This window comes from Empidonax traillii, unplaced genomic scaffold (genome assembly GCF_003031625.1).
Source record: "Empidonax traillii isolate 1590-97213 ecotype Southwest subspecies unplaced genomic scaffold, ASM303162v1 scaffold245:size1430315, whole genome shotgun sequence".
Classification (NCBI taxonomy): Eukaryota; Metazoa; Chordata; class Aves; order Passeriformes; family Tyrannidae; genus Empidonax; species Empidonax traillii.
In genome coordinates, this window is record NW_020955438.1 from 51,311 (window position 1) to 57,366 (window position 6,056).

At 40.9% G+C, this 6,056-nt stretch overlaps 1 long non-coding RNA gene across 1 annotated transcript; it reads left to right on the plus strand.

Moving 5' to 3' along the window:
• Window positions 1–265: 265 nt before the first annotated feature.
• On the plus strand, window positions 266–2,433 carry LOC114059853. The gene is made up of 3 exons (XR_003571748.1): window positions 266–358; window positions 1,293–1,464; window positions 2,170–2,433. It is a non-coding gene; the product is annotated as an uncharacterized LOC114059853 (long non-coding RNA).
• Window positions 2,434–6,056: the final 3,623 nt, after the last annotated feature.

Here is a 6,056-nt window from a genome sequence, read left to right on the forward strand (position 1 = left end):
TTGCACTGACCTGCAGTCACCTGAACTCATCCTCCAAATCTCCACTTCCTTTTGGTAAATTCTGATTTCCAGTATCTAGCTCTGCTGCTGTTTCTCAGAGGTGCCATCTTTGCTTTTGTAAGTTTTCATTTTTGAAAGATAATTTATTAACCAGAGAGGTTTTCCTGTTAAATGGAGAAAGCATGGTCAAGGTGTCAGGACACTGCTGTGCTCTCAGAGCTTTCAACCTACCCAAGTGTGACACAGTGTCACTATTCCATGATTCCTAACTGCCTGCTCCTACTGGGCAGCCATTGCTTGCAAGATAATGTGAAAAAAAGTATCAGAAGATGTTATTATGACAATTAAGAGCTTTAGGGTAAAGTTACTTCATTAAAAACTAGTTGAGAGGTAAACAGTGCACAGAAAAATATCAGTGTTCAAAACAGCTAAGTGTTTAACAGAGTGGTGAAAGGCACCATGGTAGGATGATGCTTTTTGTATATTTACTGAATGAATGTTCAAAAAACTGCTATGAACAGTGACGTGACCCCCTTTTTAGATGACATAGCATTCTGCATGTTAGAGCAATTCCAGCTGAATTGTACATGAGATTCTTAGATAACAGTAACCATTTAGGAGACAAATGTAGAAATCATGGTGCATAGATCGATAAAACAGCAATCCCCATAACATTAGCAGCAGCAAGGAGAATTCATACTGGATAAAAAAAAAAAAAGGTATGGTGAAACTAGTAGGGTGTTCTTGCAGCAGAGCTCCTCTGGCTCTCTCTCCTTGGCTCTCCCACCTATCGCCTGATCCTATCCATGGCAATTCTCAACCTTGTTTTTTCTCCACCCTGAACTTGTGTTTGTATACCTTTGGTTGGCAGTATATTTTATCTGTGCCCTAGTGTGGATGTTTTCAAGGTAAGGAGCAGCCTAGAATAGCTGTATACAGCACTGAGTGTCATTGCTCTTCTCACACCAGTCCCATCCTCAAGCACTCCAAGACCAGGACAACAAAGTAGGCTGTGTAGGGCTGTCTACCCCATTCTCCAGTGGAGATCTGTGGCACCTTTAGAGCATGCATTTATTGGAATAATTAATGAGGTTTCCAAGTCTAGCTTATCAATCTTCAAAGTTTCTTCAGTGTGTCTGCCAGCAATTCCTTTCCTTTGCTCACGAATGTCCTTCCTGGGGCAGAGTCCATAGGTTCCATTATCTCAGCACACTTTCACACCAAATCTGTAATGTAGTGTGTCATGCTCTCCCAGAATTCTACTGTCCTGCCTCTGTCATGACTTGTAACAGGCTGAGCACATCCCTAGTCCAAATGTCTCATTTTTCATTCTCAATGGCTGAAGTACACCAGTGACGCCTTTTCCACAGAAGGAAAAGCAGGCATTCATGAGGTGGAGCTTGGACAACACAGGAGGATTTTATTCAGTTGCAATATACCTTTTAGTGAAGTGAGTTAATTTAGGTGAGCTCTAATAATTTCCTCCCTCTCTTTCCTTCCGCTACTTGGCAGTGGGTCTCCCTGTTGTTTGAAACCAATTAGCAGGTGTACAGCACTGCAGAACCAGCAGTTTGCAAAGGATTTTCCCTGTCTGTGCTGATTCTCCTTCACTACTGTTACATAATCCTCTCCTTCTGGATGAGTTATTCTTCCATTTTATGCTGTTCTAGCATGAAATTACAAAGCCCCATACTGCAAATTAGATTTCAGTAGGGATATCAGGTGTATCAAGAAAGGCAATTCCAAGTGGCCTCAAAAAATGCCCTTTTTAAATGTCTCTTGAATGGAAGCATCCACTAATGTTGTAGGGAAAACAGGGAGAAAAGGCAACAGGAGCAAGAAAAATTGTGATATATTTTGCATTGTAAAGCTTGAGCCTGTTGGCATCATTTTCAGTGGGCAAAGTCCTTATTGTTTTAATAAGACTGGGACATACAGCAGCTCTGCATGTGAAGTGACTCACTTGTAATAAAATATCTTTGAACCATGACCCTTTAAAACACACCTCCCTAAGAAGCAGAAAAAGTGGAGGAAGATGGAAGGAGATGTGCCATGAACTTCTACAGAAGGGAAACCTTGTTAGGAGACATGAGGTTATGTCCCAACTTATTTTAACCCATATGGGGTTCATTCATCATGGCTAACCTTCAGTAAAACACATTCCACCAGCTGCACAAAACCCAAGGAGAGTGATAATCACTGAAAAACCCTGCTGATGACTCCTCACGTGGCTTCAGACTGCCTCTTGAAGGCTCCATGTGGCTGTTTCAGAAGTGCAGCCTCCCTGCCTGTGTCGTATATTGATGCAGGAGAGCAAGACAAACTGTAGACAATAGTGAGGGAATATTACAATTTGAGGAGGATAAAGTTCAGCCTTTGAAACTGAAAGAGGCTACTCCTTGGACCACTGTGGTTTGTCATAACACTGGAAAAGAAACATCTACATTCAACATCGTTTCACCTATTGGTATTATTAGAAAATAAGTCCAAAATTGTAATTTGAAAGGAAGTTGGAAAGCCAGGGAGTTGTGCCAAAGTCAAATTGGACCTGCTGTATTTAAGAGAGTATTCAGGAGGTTTGGAGGTAGGGATAAATAAAATGCAGCAGAGAAAAATGCCACGTTGAATAACATGAAAATACTCTATAACAGCAGAAATCAGAAAGTTATCATCAATTTTAAACTCATCCATGATTGAACAGAATGACTGTTTGTGTCAAAAAGAAGTTGTAGAAGGAGGGAAATGAAGATTTGGCCCTGACTTAATTTCATGCTCCCCTTGCTTTGGACTGATAAACACCAAATTAACTTTGTGCTAATCAAGAGTTTGGGAAACATTATAGAGATGGATGATTTCTGCTGATTACAGTAAAAAAATATGTTTTGTCTGCACAATTAGACAATACAGCAGTGCATTTCTCATAAAATAATTAGTTTTACAATATTTAAAACTTTTAATGCACAAAAGTAGAAAGCCTTTAGATGCCTTTTCTTTCTCTTCTCTCTTCAGACCCCTGTCTCCACGGACTATCCCCATCCTCAGCGCTTCACCACTTCCATTCACAGAGCAGCAGGAGGGAGAATCAAATAGAAAATCATGTTGTTCTGCTTTCTCTTTATTATGTTCAATACCTGAGCCAAGAAATCAGGAATAAGTTAAAAACTTCTGTTTCAACTCCCCACCCTGTTCAAATTCTTGCTCTCATTTTGTTTATCTGAAACTTTGCTCTTTTAGAAGCATACCGGTGTTTTTGAATGTGCGTGTGTGTGTACTTACAGACATATCTATGGCCTTGTTTTGTCATTCAAGTGTTTTTCATTCAAGTGATATTACAAAATGTCTTTTCATTTCTAACAGGGTTCAGTCATGGCTGCAATAAACATGTCCTTTAACAAAATTCTCAACCTTAATGGTTTTCAAACGTCTCTAATGATTTCTAATTTACTGACATTTTCTCTGAGCCCCTCATCAATTTAACTATTCAAATTGCTAACACTGTCAATAATTCCTCTGTCTCCAGCAGATCCACTGCAGACCTTGAAATCCCTCTGATGCCTCTGCAGACAAGAACACATCTGGTTGTGCATCCATACCATGCTGGATCAGAGTATTTATTAGCCTGGTAGTGGAGTCTCATCACTATGCAGTGTGATGATTAACAGCTTCATTTTCACCACTGCCATCCAGAAGGGCCTCTCATGGGGTCATTTCCTCCCCTCACTTCTATCTTACACTGTTGTAATTCCACTTATTTCAGCACTTGGAGAACAGCATGAGTACGAGGGTCTGTATTTCTAAGGTTTGTGGGAAGATTTTGAGAAACATTTGGAGCTGCATGCCTAATTGCCTTCCATGCCTTTGAAAAAGTCCAGATGTCTGTACTTTGGGAAAGATTTGAAGGGGAACCAGATGCAGGCTGACCTGTCTTCAGACAAGAGCCCAGATTTTCAGAATGGCTCAACACATGCTCTGCTAGGACATTTGGACTGAAGATACTGAAATAAGCTACACATGACCCTGCTGCACACCAGCTGAACTGCATGCTCTTACCCTGTGCTATATAAAAAGCGTTTGGAAATGGCTCATCTATAGGAGGCAGTTCAGGCCTTGCAGTGTTTTGAATTCCACCTTTCTAGACAAAGCTCCAATGCAGAGGCAGCTTGTTAAGTGGCTCACCTCAAAATATCCTGGACAGAAGTGCTGTGTTGGTAATGCCACTTGCTAGTCACATGTGACAGCTCCCTAAAAGAGACCCTCCTGCATGTACAAGCAGAAAAAAGAGATGAATTGCCTCTGTTGACACTGCTGCAGTCAACAAAAACAACCAAACAAATTCAGACAGAAACCGAATGGTCTGCAATAGAGAGCCAGGAGAGTAGTTGTAAACTAGCAGTGCTTCAGGGGGGAATCCTTTCAGAAATGCAGCCCAGTAACTAGAGCATGAGGAACTTGGTAAAGATTTCTAGAACCAGTCTCTTAACCGCAGATTTCCTGGTAACCAAGCTACTTAAACCTTCTGGGTCTTGGTTTCCTTGTTTGTGAATTTGCAGTTGAGATAACTATCCTGGAGCAATGTAATTAGCTTATGTGTACTGCAAAGCATGTTACTGGCTACATGCAGGGAGTATTTTTTCTATAGGACAGCATGTGTGTGCTTTTCAGTTTGTCTTGATAGCTGCACATTCTATAAAACTGGGGTATTAAAAATTACTGAGCAGCTGAGTGATGGTCTCAATGCCTTTGGAATTGTGGATAACTGTGAAAAGTTGTCCACTGAAAACAGAAGCCTGCCTCTCTGAACAGTATTTGCTTCTTGAAAAACAATTTTGCTTCCATGAAAAACAAGGTTAGAAACACATCTAGGAAAATAATGTCAGAATAAAGTGTCATTTCTCCACTCAAATAGCAATTTGAGGAAAATAAAAGATATAATTTTGTAGCCCTGATGACTTCCTGTATGGATGACAAAGTTCATAGAATCATAGAATATGCTGAGTTGGAAGGAACCGGTCAGGATCATTGAGTCCATGTCCTGGCCCTGCTTAGGATACCCCAAGAATCACACCATGTGGCTAAGAGCATGGACCAAATACTCCTTGAACTCAGACAGGCTTGGTGCTGTGAGCACATCCCTGGGGAGCCTGTTCCAGTGTTCAGCCACTCTCTGGGTGAAAACCCTTTTCCTGATACCTAGCCAAAACTCAAGTCTCTAAATGGAACTAAATTAAACCATTCCCATGCAACACTTTTGAATCATACTGTGTAGGAGCAACTGGAGCAGAATCTGGCCCTCAATCAGATGTTTTATGAAAATATACAGACACAAATTATGAACTTCAGACCTAGATCAAAATCTAGTAAAGTCACCAAGGGAAAAAAAGAATCAAAAGCAGCCACACCTTCAACATCTGATAAGCAGGACTGTGAGCTGTGAAGGAACTGCTAATTGTGGGATAAAGAATGTCACTGAGTGTGTCACTGAGTGTCACTGCTGTATTTAACTTCTTTGCAAGGCCAGCTCTATCAATGGGGCTAGCAAGTGCAGCAAAACATATCAAACAGCTAATTGTCCAGTAAAGATGTTTGGGGGCTTTGCTGCTTTGCCTGGCACAGAAGAGCCCAGAAGAGCTGCCAGCCCCGCTTCCCTTCATCTTTCAGTCTCAGATGCTGCTGACACCCTATTGCTGACAGCGTCTGTTTCCCCATATGTATTCATTTGTAATATTAAAAATAGCTCCTGTGTGCATAAAGGCTGAGTGAAGAGGGAGGATTCTTCTCTTTTGTTCCATTGTCTCTGGAGAATCTCCATAGCCATTTCCAAACAAGCTCAGTTAGGAACTTATCCTCACAGTATAAGGAAGCAGTCAACATAGGAGATGAGCATGCATTAGAAAACATAAGATCAGGGTTTAAAGCTCTTGATGTTTCCATTGCATTGGCATAAAGTTTTTATTTGTATCCCTTATTTGGCCAATAGAAAGGAGAAAATAAAAGAAAAAGGTACATTCCCAGCAGCTTCATCTTGGTCACACTCAGATTATTTCTCTAAAGACATA